Below are 13981 nucleotides of genomic sequence, written 5' to 3' on the forward strand. Positions count from 1 at the left end.
CAACCAGGTGACCTTCGTAACTTCTGGTTCCAGGTGAACCCCATGCATTGCCCACTGGGAACTGCAGTTCTTTATTATGCACATATAAAACACAGCAAAAAGGCCCGCTGGGTCCTGGGCAGTAATTATCCATCACAAAATATGGTTAGAAATTGTGGACATCCTTCCAACATATTTTCAATCCGCTTTGGAAACAGGACCAGTACTAACCCTTGTTATCAAAGCTTTTGAAACAGTAATCCAGGAGAAAATTAAGATGCTTGGACAAGTTTGGTCCAGTATAGAAAACTGACATTAGTATTTGTGACTAAATTGATTTGAGTTTTTAATGTGTAGCATTTATAGATAACAAGGATATTCATATGGAATTTATGAATATGCTTGATAAAGTGTTTGAAAAAATTGAATACCATAAGACAAAAGGGATTGTAGTACACTTGGAAAACTGGCTTAGGAATAGATGAATAATGGTTTTCACAAAATGAATATTTTTGAACAGCAGGGAATGCACTATGGCGTTTCCCACGGACTGGTGCTGTCTTTGATTTGCATTAATATTTGTTTGTGAGTCCTGGACATACTTCAAAATTTTGAATTCATGCAGAATTGGTGATAATAGCAAAAAAAGTGGATAGAATAGTACTAAGATTTCTTTTTTTTTTGTAATTTATTTTTTATTGAGTTTCATCATCAAACATTTCCATAAGATGTATTTCAATTGCTGTACATATATATCATATAATCATATTTGTCACAAATCTCCACATAATATTTGCCTGAAGTATACTCTTATAGAAAGAAGAGGAAAGAAAGAACAATCGAAGGAAGAGAACTATGTGCAGAGCAGGGAGTGATTTTTTTTAACAACATATTCATTGATTGTGAGAATAAAATCAGGCCTGTAAGATGTTATGTAGTTAAACCATTTTTCCAGTATGAATAAAATTGTCCCAACTTATGATTAGCAGATGTTGTTATCTTCTCCATTTTGTAAATGTCCATTGTAATTTCCATCCATACATTTAAAGTTGGGCTCTCCTGAGATAACCATTTCCTGGTAAGGGTCTTTTTACCAGCCACCAGCAGTACATTCATTAAATATTTATATTTATCTCTTTTCAACCATTCTTGAGGTATATACCCAAAATATATGGTCTTACTCTCTCAGTGTATTTATCTGTTAGTACATCATTGAAATTTGCAGAATATAATTTAATCGATCTAATCCCTGAACAAATAAGAAGCAAGAAAAGTGAACAATAAAAAGAAAGGCAAGGAAGGTGTGGTTCCAAGGCTGGGGTCTCTAGATGACCCAGGGTTGGGCTAGAAGAAAGGTCTAGCTGTGGGGGATAGCCCCTCCTACCTGTGGGTTGAGGGCCCCCACTGCAGTACCTATAAAAGTAAGTAAAAAAAAATTATGTCCATTACACAGAAATGATTTCCCTGTGTATTCCTCCCATGTATATATTCACATTTAGGTGGGGAAAAAGGAATGAATAAATGATTTTTTTAAAAAAAAGATTGAGTAATATAAAATCCGTATTATAACATGTATTTCTCGAGATAGGTGTATCGCTGTCTAGTTTTGCTTCCGTTTAGTTTATCAGCACTTTTAAAGTTAGCCAAACCTTATGGCTCTTCTGGAGGAGGTGAGGGCTGCCCTCGGAGAACTGACAGTCTCTTCCTAAAATCCTTCTCTTGTCCTGTTCCCGTCCCCTGCTTTCTAGGTTCTCTTACTATTTCCCAAGCAGTTCGGGATAACTGCTCAGCCAGACTTTCCCTTGGTTTGACCATGCTAATGGGCAGTCCTCTGTTCTTCATGTCTGTAGTTGCCTCTTCCACCATCTGGTACAGTTGCATCCCTTCTTGGTAAAGTATCCTCAGTTTAGCAGGGTATGGGGTTTGGAATTTAATCTTTTCTTGCTTTAATATTCATTTCACTTCAGAATATTCCTTCCATTTCTGTAGGACCACCGGGGGGTAATCATGATCAAAGTATATTAACTTCCTGTTCCAAAACACCCTCTTCTTAACCCAGGCCCTTCGTAGAATCTCCGTCTTGCTCTTGAATCGAAGGAATCTAAGTACTATGGAGCACAGTTTACCTTCTTTGGCTCCAGGAGGCCGCTGGATGAGTGAACGATGTGCCCTTTTAATTTCAATCTCCATAGTCTGAGGAATCTCCAGCGCCTCCCACAGCAGCTTGTCTACAAAGTCCAGCATCGACAATCCCTCCACTCCTTCAAGAACATCATAAATCCTGATATCTTTCCGTCGCGATCTTCCCTCCTGGTCAAGCAATTTACTTTCCTGTTGATTTAATATTTTTATCGTCTTACTTAGTATCTGTTCCACGTTTTGCACGCGATCTTCCATCTTCTCAATTCGAGTCTCTGCCACCACTATTTTCTCATTGACGTTGGCGAGCTTTGACTTTATATCATTGAGTTGCTGCTTTATATCTTTTTGGACTTCCCTTATCTCTTCCAGAATCCTTATCATATTTGCCGCTTTGCCTGCACGAGGTCCCGCGTCAGCCTTGCCGCCACGGGCATGTGTAGGAGAGCCACGCGCTGTGCCTCTCTCTTCCATAGGCTCTGCAGTGGTGCTTTTTTATCTCCATTCTTTCTCCCCATTCTTGCCCCCTTATCAATTCAGATATTTTCGAAAGATCTTATATTTGTTGGATTAACGGGGCAAAATATGTGTTTCTCCGGAGGAGCCGTTGATTTAAGCTGCTGTTCTGAAGGATGATGTCACCGGAACCTTCTGAATAGTACTAAAATTTCAAGAGAATATAAACAGCTTGGTGGAATGGGCAGACAGTGGTTGAAATTCTGCAGTAATGTATAAGAGGATATGTTTTGTTTGGAAGAATGAGAAGGGACAATTAATGGCAAATGTTTCAATTTAGATGAGAATTGTGTATGTTTGTATTTTTGTACTGGCTGAACAGGTTAACAAAGCATAGAGACTGCATAAGAATAGTGTAACTCCATAAACAAAGGCGCAGAGTAAATCTTGTACTGAACCATTGCAAAGGGCTAGTTTGGCTCCATCTGATAAATGCATCCACATCAGGAGGGGTGTGAATGTGCTCGAAATGGTAGAGAGACTTACTGGAATTGTTTTGTGAACAAGTGTTTATTACATATATGGCCTGAGAAGTTCAGGAAGTTCTCTAATCTGTGATACTTTTTCCTAAAGAAGAAAATCTTGAGAAGATATTTGACAGGTGTACACAATTAAGAAAGGTTTTGATAAATAAGCAAAACAGAGAGCCATTGTCTGCAGTGGATAAGCATCCCTAACCAGAGGGCAACATGGCTTGAGGAAAAAGACTTTTATGCAGTAAATGCTTAAAATTTGGAATACAATGCCAGAGCAATGAAGTGACTGGATAGTACAGTAGCTGACGAGAGAGCTGGATGAATACTTAAAGAAGCTTATTACAGAGTTCTATGGAAGAGCACTGAGTGGTACTAATGGAATGTCTCTTTGAAAAACTGTTGCAGACTCAGTAAGACAAATGGCCTCTTTTTACACTGCCTTGTCTCAGTTCAGCGAGACTGAACATGCAGCCTACAATGCATACCCCACCTTGATTTCCCTCTTGGTGAAGAGAATCAAGAAACAAACATTCAGGACATAATGTAAGAGGAATATCACAGTCCAAAGAGTTAGTGGTTCTTCTGTTAGTTAAGGAGGAGGAATATTGGCAATTCATGACGGTGGTGAATGCAGAACAAAACAGAATACCAGATTATTTTTAAAAACATCCTCACTGAATAGTAATAAATATTTCAACTACTTCAAGGCAGCACTAGTAAGTTAAATGGCAAAATTACAATTTTGGGCTGACAATCAGAAACAGGCTTTATTATGGATGTCTTTACATGTTAACATCAGCATTTTTCCCCTTGCAATTAAAAGTTCCATGCCTTCAATTAACCAATAAAGAGAGTTCTGTAGGTTTGTTTCATCATAGTTATCTCCTCATCCCTCCGTCATTTATGTTTGAGCCAAAGATGTCTGTTTTGTGTAACAAGTACTGATGAATATCTCAGCCCAAAACATCGACTGTTTGTCTCTCCATAGATGCTGCCTGATCTGCCGAGTTCCTCCAGTATTTTATGCCTGTTACTCCAGATTTCCAGTATCTGCAGAATCTGTTGCATTCGTATCCTCAAGTCCTGGTATCATTCTGGCAAATCTTCACTTTATTTCAGTAAAGGTTGCGATTATTTCTGGCTAAGCATCAAAACGACAGATCAATGAGAAAGAGAAAATAGGGGATGACTTTAACCTTTGACATGAGATGGCTTGTCGCCTTTTGCTGGAGCATGAGCCATTTTTGGCCCCAAACCTGATTGCCATCAACCTTGCAATTATGCATACAAACACATTACCTGTTATATTGGATCAGGGATCTTTAAAAAATGCATTGTTAGATTGCAGTTAATAAGATAAAATACTGCAAGCAATTTCACATGACTGTTACTGGACAAGCTTGACATGTTGGCAAACCAGGAGATGTTGGTCTCAGTTGTTCTGGCTGTAGCTGACAGCTCTGCACATATAGTATTCAACCATTCAAATAGAAACAAGTCCTTGATTTGCATCACAGCATCTGAAATTCCATTAGTAGCAATGAGGATTGTGGGCTTGCAGCCTGTAAGGTAAAGAGAAAGATAAATTAATGATTTCATTGTTTAGCTCTATTTTCAAGTTTCTAATTGTTTTGATCTTGATTAACTGTAAATATTCATAGTTTTAGTTTTATTGAACTTTTGATGATTTATTTCATCATCGGTCATTTCAAAAAGCCTCAGAACATCAATTGAGAGTTTTGACATGAAAAGTGCTCTCCATAAAACTGTACTTGCAAACAGGCTTCTCTGTATTCCTACCATAACCAGACTTGCAAGTATCTTAAATGTCATAACAGTATGGTCATCCTGATAACCATGGCCTATATTTCCCACTCAAACAAAATGCTTTGACTACTTCCTAACTGGTACACATACTGGCCTGTACTGCCTTATTTTCACCACTGATTATATCCTGTATAACCACTGATAATATCCAAGAATGGCCTGCAGGCAGCTGATTTGGACATCATTCAAGCAGAAAAATAACTTGAGGGCAGGTTGGCAAGGAGATTCTCATTGATAAACAGTCAAGTTCAGGGAATAGTGTTTGAGAAAGGGTTGGTAATGAGTTGGTGTGCTAAAGTTAATTGGAAAGGAAATAGTCTCTTTGACCACAATATAAAATTATGTCATAGTGTCAATGACCTGTTCAATACCATTCACCTTAGCATTCTTTGGTATCATTCAAAGGTTTCTGTTGAGACATCAGCAAAGTTGTACATTCACTTCTTAAGCATTGTCAAAGTCACCACTTGTTCTGCTTCAGGGTGACATGATTAGCCTATTATTCTCACTTTGTGCTGATGGTTTTAGTTTTATGTATCTCAAAGATTGCTACAGATATCATTACAGAGAAGAAAAACTGTAGCTATTTTGCACTGCAGAAAGATGAATGACCTTGTTTTGATTGAAGGAAAGTCATGTCATAAGTCAACAGCAGAACTCCTTTCTGTCAAAGAAAGCCGTGGCTACTGACCTTCACAATACATTGCAGTGTCAGGCAATATCTCTTTTACTCAGGCTTCTAGAGTTGGTCAAACCCAGAAACCTCTCTCAGAATTGAGAATACCTTTGAGTGGCCCATACAGCACTGGATCCGACTGTTTAATTCTTAGATTAGACTGTTTAATTGTTATTTTCTTTGCAGTTGAACAATTCTTTATCTGATTATGTTTTAGGTAGCTCTTGTATGCAATTTACAGTTTAATATACCTCTCATGGTTATACAAAGTATAATTCTGAAAAGGTTCTGGAAGCTTCTTTGTTCTGCATTACTTTAATTAGAGCTTTCTCGTTAATTATTATCTATAATTGTGAATAGAATTCTTATCTCTTTGGTATAAAATAGCTGCTCCAGGCAAGGTGCTATTTTTTTGTTCCTCTTGTCTCTCTTTGCTTGGTAGACCTCTGTCACTGTCCTGTTCCTGTTTCCTTTGGTTTATCAACTCCTAATAAAAAGCAAGCAAGAAGTACTTCTTTCCTGACTTCTAAAAGAACCTTGGATTAAAACACCAGAATCCAGCAGCGAGTAGCTGTGACAGTCTTCCACTCCACTGTAAGAAACCTTCGTAATTTTGCACTTCAAATATTTGCAATATTTGGTTCAGCAATTTTAATGTGTTGCTATGTATGGGTGGAAATGAGGATGAATCAGAATCGGGTTTAATATCACTGGCATATGTCATGAAATTTGTTGTTTTGTGGCAGCCATACATTGGAATACATAATAAAAGATCCTATACATTACAATAAGAAATGTATACATGTATGTATATTATATATAGTACTGTACCTTAGGCATGTAAAAAATAATCTATAAAGATACTTCCAAAAATAATAAAATGAGAAGTTTCTAAATACAAAAAAATTACTATGAAGAGCAGTAAAAAACTAAATCAAATCAATAGTTGTGTGACTGCCTTTTCCCTTTAAAACTGCATCAGTTCTTTTGGGTACACTGTCGTGCATTTTTATAAGAAAATCAGCTGGTATGTTGTTCCAAGCACTTGGAGAACTTGCCACCATTCTTCTGCAGACTTTGGCAGTCTTGCTTGCTTCTGTCTCTTCAAGTAATCCCAGACGGCCTCGATGATGTTGAGAATAGGGGTCTTTGGAGGCCCTACCAACTGAAACCATGTGAGAAAAATTCGAAGGCTTTTGCACAGTACTGTTAATTAATTAAGTAGTGCAAAAATGAGAGCAGAAAAGGAAAAGTATAAGTGAGGTAATCTACATGGGTTCATTGTCCCTTCAGAAATCTGATGGCAGTGGGGAAGAAGCTGTTCCTAAAATGTAGAGTGTGTATTTTCAGGCTCGTGTACCACTTCCTTGATGGTACCAATGAGAAGAGGGCATGTCCTGGGTGATGCCTCCTTCATGACAGATGCTACTTTTTAGATGCATTACCTTTTGAAGATGTCCTCAATACTGGGGAGACTAGTGCCCGTGATGGAGATGGCTGAGTTTGCAACTTTCTACAGCTTTATCCAAACCCGTGCAATGGCCCTTCCATACTAGATAGGGATACAACCAGTCAGAATTCCCTCCATGGTACAGCTGTAGACATTTGTGAGAGCCTTTGATGTCATACCAAGTCTCGTCCAACTCCTAATGGAAATATAGCCTCTATCATGCTTTCTTTGTAATTGCATCAATATGTTGGGCCCAGGGTAGATCTTCAGAGATGTTGACTCCCAGGAACTTGAAACCGCTCACCCTTTCCACTGCTGATCCCTCAACTGAAGACTGGTATGTGTGCCCTTGACTTCCCCTTTCTGAAGCCTACAATCAATTCTTTGGTCTTACTAATGTTGAGTACAAGGTGACACCACTTAACCAGCTGATTGCCTCCTTATCACTGTCTGAAATTCTCCCAATGACAGTTGTGTCATCGGCAAATTTATAGGTGGCATTTGAGCTGTGCCTAGCCACACAGATGTGGGTGTAGAGAGAATAGAGCAGTGGGCCAAGCATGCATCCTTGAGGTCTGCCAGTGTTGATTGGCAGCGAGTAGTACAGAGGAACAAAATTCAAGCTTGTTGATTAGTACTGAGGGTGTGATAGTGTGGAACATTGGGCTGCAATCAATAAACAACAGCCTGATCTTGGTATTGCTATTGATGATCCAAGGCTGAGTGGAGAGCCAATGAGGTTGCATTCACTGTAGATCTATTGTGGCGATAGGCAAATTGCAGCAGTTCCTAGTCTGTGCTAAGACAGGAGTTGTTTCTGGCCATGACCCATCTCTGCAAGCACCTCATCACAGTAGATGTGAGTGCAACTGGGTGATAGTTGTTGAGGCAGCTCACCCTGCTCTTCTTGAGCACTGGTATGATTGTTGCCCTTTTGAAGCAGGTGGGAACGGCCAAATGCAACAGTGAAAGATTAAACATGTCCTTGAATACTCCTGCCAGTTTGTTGGCACAGTTTTTCAGTGCCCTACCAAGTACACTATCAGGACTCAACACCCTGTGAGGGTTTATCTCATGAGAAACATTCTGACATAGCCTCCGAGACAGATTACAGGGTTACCAGATGCTGCAGGGATTCACACAGGCATAGTTTTATTCTCCCTTCCAAAGCATAAGTACATAACGGTGTTGAGCTCATCTGCGAGTGAGGCATCATGGGCATTCATGATGTTAGATTTGCCTTGTAGGAAATAATTACCTGCAAACCCTGCCAGAGCTGACCTGTGTCTGATTCTGTCTCTGACTTCAATTGGAGTTGTTTATTTGCTCTTAAAATGGCTTCCGTAGGTCATACCTGGACTTCTTGTATAGTTATGGATCACTGGTCTTGAATGTCACAGATCCAGCCCTCAGAAGATTATAAAGCTTCTAGTTCATCTACAGCTTTTGTTTTGGATATGTTCTTGAAGGCACACACTCATCGGTGACAACTGTGGTGTATTCATTCAGATTCGCAGATGAATCCCTGAATATTGTCCAGTTCCACCTACTCAAAACAGTCCCGTAAGTGTTGCTCTGCCTCCCTTGACCGTATCTTGGTCCTCACCACTAGTGCTGCGGTCTTTAGTCTATGCCTATGTGCCTAGAGTAGAAGTACAACAAGGTGATCAGACTTTCAAAAGTGTGGGCATGGGATGTCATGGTAAGCATTCTTGACAGTGTTATAACTGGTCAAGTGAGTTGGCTCCTCTGGTTCCATTGGTGATAAGTTGATGGTAGTTGTTCAGAGACTTCTTAAAGATGGCCTAGTTGAAATCTGCCACAATGATAGGGAAGGAATCTGGGTGCACTGTTTCAGGACTATGGATCACGGTGCTCGGTTCCTCCAGTGCCTTCTGACATGGGCCTGAGGTGTAATGTACACTGCTACCAGGATGATGGCAGTAAACTCCCTTGGCAGATAGAATGGATGACACTTGACCTCTGGATGTTCTAGAGCAAGTAAGCAGGACTGTTACACAGCCATCATGTCTACACACCCCAATGAGTTAACCATGAAGCATACTTCTCCTCTACTTTTAAAGATTCAAGTAACCTGTCTGTGGAGAATGGATGAAGCCATCAGACTGCAGCACCATGTCTGAAATGGCGGGGGTGAGCCATGTTTCTGTGAAGAGGTGTTTTGAGTTTAATTGTATCTGGTAATAGCTAGCAATTGAATCATTATTTTTATCTTGGTTTTGGTTTAGTTTATTATTATCGTCACATGTACTGAGATACACTGAAAAGCTTACCTTGCGTATGGCTCATACAGATCAATGCATTACACAAGGTAAAGTAACAACAGTCTAGAATAAAATGCAACAACTATAAAGAAAGTGGTGTGTAGCTAGACAATAAGGTGCAAAATCATAACGAGGTTTAATATGAGGTTAAGATTCCATCTTGTTGTACCAGGGAACTATTCAATGGTCATATAAGAGCTCAGTAGAAGCTGTGCTTGAGCCTGGTGATACATGTTTTCAAGCCTTTTGTATCTTCTGCCTGACAGGAGCTGAGAGAAGAGAGAGTGTGCAGGGTGGGTGGGGGTTTTGGTTACGCTGGCTACTTTGCTGAGTTAGCAAGAAGTGTAGACAGAGTCCGTGGAGGGAAGGCTGGTTGCCATGAAGTGCTGGGCTGTGTCCACACTCTCTGCAGTTCCTTGCAGTCATGGGCAGAGCAATTCCGTACCAGGCCATGATGCTTCCAGATGGGACGCTCTCCATAGTGCTTCAGTTAAACATTGGTAAAGGCTGACCGGGATACGCCAAGTTTCTTTAACTTCCTGAGGAAGTAGAGACATTGCTAAACTTTATTGGCCATGACATCTATGTGGCTGGGCCAGGGCAGGTTACTGGCGATGTTCAATCCTAGCTATTGAATTGACTTTATTACTTGTATCCTTCACATATACGACGAGTAAAAATCTTTGTTACATCTCCATTTAAATGTGTAATTTATAGTAATTTATAATGGTATATACAACAGGACAATCAATATAACATAAAAATACAGTTGTATCAGCATGAATTAATCAGTCTGATGGCCTGGTGGAAGAAGCTGTCCCGGAGCCTGTTGGTCCCGGCTTTTATGCTGTGGTACTGTTTCCCGGATGGTAGCAGCTGGAACAGTTTGTGGTTGGGGTGACTTGGGTCTCCAATGATCCTTCGCGCCCTTTTTACACACCTGTCACACTGTAAATATCCTGAATAGTGGGAAGTCCACATCTACAGATGCGCTGGGCTGTCCAGGGACAGCACCAGATTTTACTACATGGTAGTATCGCTCAGCAGTTCCACAGCATCGAGAGTGGTGAGTCTACTAGAACACATGCCTGAACACAATAAATACTGATTGCTGAAGACCCTCTGTTTATGGACGTTTGGCTATCAGCCTCTGAACACACCAAACAGTCGCTCTCCTTACCCAGTCTCGGCGATGCTCAGCCTTCAGAGTTAATGGACCACATACTGTCTCTCCTGGGAAATCACCATCCTTGTTTTATTTTTAAAATTCTTCATGCAGCAAATGCTTGATCAAGTTTGCATAGCACTCCCTAATGCACCCGTGAAGGACTACAGGGAGCTTGCTAAAATATCAGATAGTCTACACTCAGCCAGGCAGTGGTGCATCATTCCTCCAGCTTTCCCTGCCTCATTAAACCTGGTCAGCAAGGCCTACAATGCAAGGATACCCGCAGCTGTGGAACAGACAATGCCAGGCCTGTGTTTTTACCACGCTCGCTTTGGGACAAATGCTAGGAAATGCCAACCACCTTGCAGCTTTGACTGTGCCAGTGCACTGGGACATCAGAGGTCTGTGAATACTGTGGGTTCCAGCTGCTAGGGTCATCTACTGTTTATTACAGACACTATTTCAGGGCGACGCTTCCTGTGTGACACGGGTGCTCATGTGGGTGTGCTGCCAGCATCGCCTATTGATGAGAAGGCAAAGAGTGACGAAGCCTCACTGGAACCGCCAACAGCAGCAGGATCCAGACTTACGGGACATGACAGGATACACTGTGCTTCAGTAGGCAACATTAGCCAGGATGACATCCCACGTGTAAAGTGGCTAGACCTCTGCTCGGTGCAGGTTTCCTGTGTGCCCAAGGACTATTAGTCAAACTTAAGAATTGCCGGCTTGTAGATGTCAAGGAATTTGTGTAGTTACCCTGCTCTCCCAGTAAGTTCCCCATAACGATTCTGTCAAGCATATGCAACAGCGCATGTGAGTCTACGCAACCGCTAGGCAAATTCCCAAATCTCACCAAGTCTACGTTCTCCACTACAGTTACAAAACATGGGATCAAGCACCACATTCCCACAACTGGCCCGTCAGGCCATGCCCGTGCGTGTAGACTGGCCCCTGAAAAGCTGGCAACTGTGAAGGCTGAATTTGCCAACATGGAAAGACTTGGCATGGGATGCAGGTTGGATAGCCCCTGGGCTTTGCCCCTCCATATGGCCCCTAAGTCCGATGGCTGTTGCTGCCCATATGGTGATTACTGATTCCTTAATGAAGCCACCACCCCAGATCATTACCCAGACCCACAAATTCAAGACTTTTCGGCATGTTTAACAGGCAAGTTAACTTTTCCAAAGCCAACTTAGTTAGGGGCTACCATCAAGTGCCTGTGTGCTTGGAGGACATTCCCAAAACAGCTGTGATAACCCCATTTGTTCTTTGAGTTTCTGCGCATGCTGTTTGGGCTGAGAAATGCAGCATGGACTTTCCAACGGCTGATGGACTCTGCATTAAATGACTTGGGTTTTCGTTTTGTTTATCAGGATGACATACTACTTGTTGGTGCAACCAAATCCAAACACGTATCGCATCTCCGTACGCTTTTTGAGTGCTTAAGTCAACACAGCTGGATTATTAACCCTGCTAAATACTAGTTTGTGTTATCAGCCATTGAATCTCCGCAGAAGGTGCGAAATCCTTCCCATCAAAAGTAGCCACCATTATGGATTTCCCACCACCTCGCACTACAAAAAACTACAGGATTTTTTAGGTATGGTGAATTTCTATCACGGCTTCATTCCATGAGCTGCTGAACTTGCGCTCTCCTGTATAGTGCGCTTAAAGGCAATGCCCCTATTCACGTGCTTGATTGGTCAGCGGACATGATCAGAGCATTTGATACCAAACTAACTCCTTCCAATGCAACCCTGCTGGCGCATCTGCTCCCCAACTAAAGCCATTACTGCTGACATTTCAGACTACGCTGTGGGTGCTGTGCATGAACAGTTGGTCAGAGGCCTGTGGCGGCAGCTTTGTCCCCCGGAACGGAACTACAGCACATTTGACCATGAGCTTCTCAGTTTCTATCCAGCTGTCGGACATTTTCATTTTCTTCTGGAGGGTTGTCATTTCACAGCGTTTGTTGACCACAACCTCTTGTGCACGTGATGGCTAAATTATCAGATCCTTGGTCTGCGCGGCAGCAACACCCCCGGCCTACATATCTGAGTTCACAACTGATATACAACATACCAAGGGGAAAAATAATGCTGTGGCTGATTGCCTCTCATGACCAGCTGCTGAGGTCATACATACAGGGGCTGACTATACCAGCATGGCAGCCAACCAAGCTACTGACCCAGAAGTCCAAGCTTACAGATTAGGAGTCATGGCCTGCGATTGGCTGATATTAAGTTCGGGGAAGCTGGGGTTTCTTTCCTGTTCGATGTCTCAACATGTCGCCCACACTCCATAGTGCCCGTAAACTGGAGGCGGACTGTTTTTGACTCCATACATAGCCCCTTCCACCTGGGCTGAAAGGCCTCACAAAAACTAGTTGCACTGAAGTTTGTGTGGCATGGTCTTAGAGAGGACCTGCATGATTGGAGAGCAGCCTGTGTGGAGTGCCTGCTGGCAAAAATTGATCATCATGTTCAGGCACCATTGGCACTTTTTAAGGAGCTATGGTTTGACCTTGTCAACATGGACCTTGTTGGTCCTCTTCCTCCCCCTACCCTCAACCCCTGTGGTTTCATGCACCTCCTTACCATGGTGGGCCATACCGTAGGTGGCTAGTGGATGTCCCACTAGCATCAACGTTGTCCGCAGATGTGGATCAGGCATTTATCAGCACCAGAGTTGCTCCATTTGGCACCCCATCAGATATATCCTCTGACCGCGGTCCCGGATTCTTATCAGATCTCCGGGCAGCAATGGCCCAGAACCTCGGTGTTGGGCTACATCCCACCGTGGCGAATCACCCGCAGCCCAATGGCCTATGCAACTGGTTTCACTGCTCCTTAAAGGCTTCTCTGAGGGCTTTCCTGACTGAGGTTTGGCACACCAACATCTCCTTAGGCCCCTGTACGATGGCCCATTCCACGTTTTGGAACAGAGAGAAAAGACTTTTATCATAGGAAGTTGGGTAAGCCTGAATGTATTTCAGCAGATTGCTTTAAACTGGCCTACCAAACTTTGGAAGGAGCTGCTGCCATGCCTTGCCATCGTGACCGTGAGTGCATCAACACTCCCCAGGACGAGCTGGAGGCATCAGCTGTTCCTTCACCCATGGAACATGGGACCCGAGCTCTGGACAGGCTCACGGTGTCGGTTTTAGTGAATTCTGGGGACGCCTGTGTAGGGCAATGTAACTGGTGGAAATGTACATGACTCACAACCACTGACATTGAGATGAGTTCACTTTCACAGGCCGGTCTGATATGATGACGTAATCACGTGAAGTTCTTTTACTACTGTAGGGCTCTCAGTATACTAGGTGGACTGTTAGCTGTTGATTGCTTATTACAAAATGTTTTCTCTGAAGTCTTATATTAAAATGGCTTCTGGTAATGTTAACTGCTGAGCAAGGGGTTATCTATAACTGCAATGTTTGGGTTATACAGGGAGATAATG

Source organism: Mobula birostris, chromosome 6 (assembly GCF_030028105.1).
Source record: "Mobula birostris isolate sMobBir1 chromosome 6, sMobBir1.hap1, whole genome shotgun sequence".
Lineage (NCBI taxonomy): Eukaryota > Metazoa > Chordata > Chondrichthyes > Myliobatiformes > Myliobatidae > Mobula > Mobula birostris.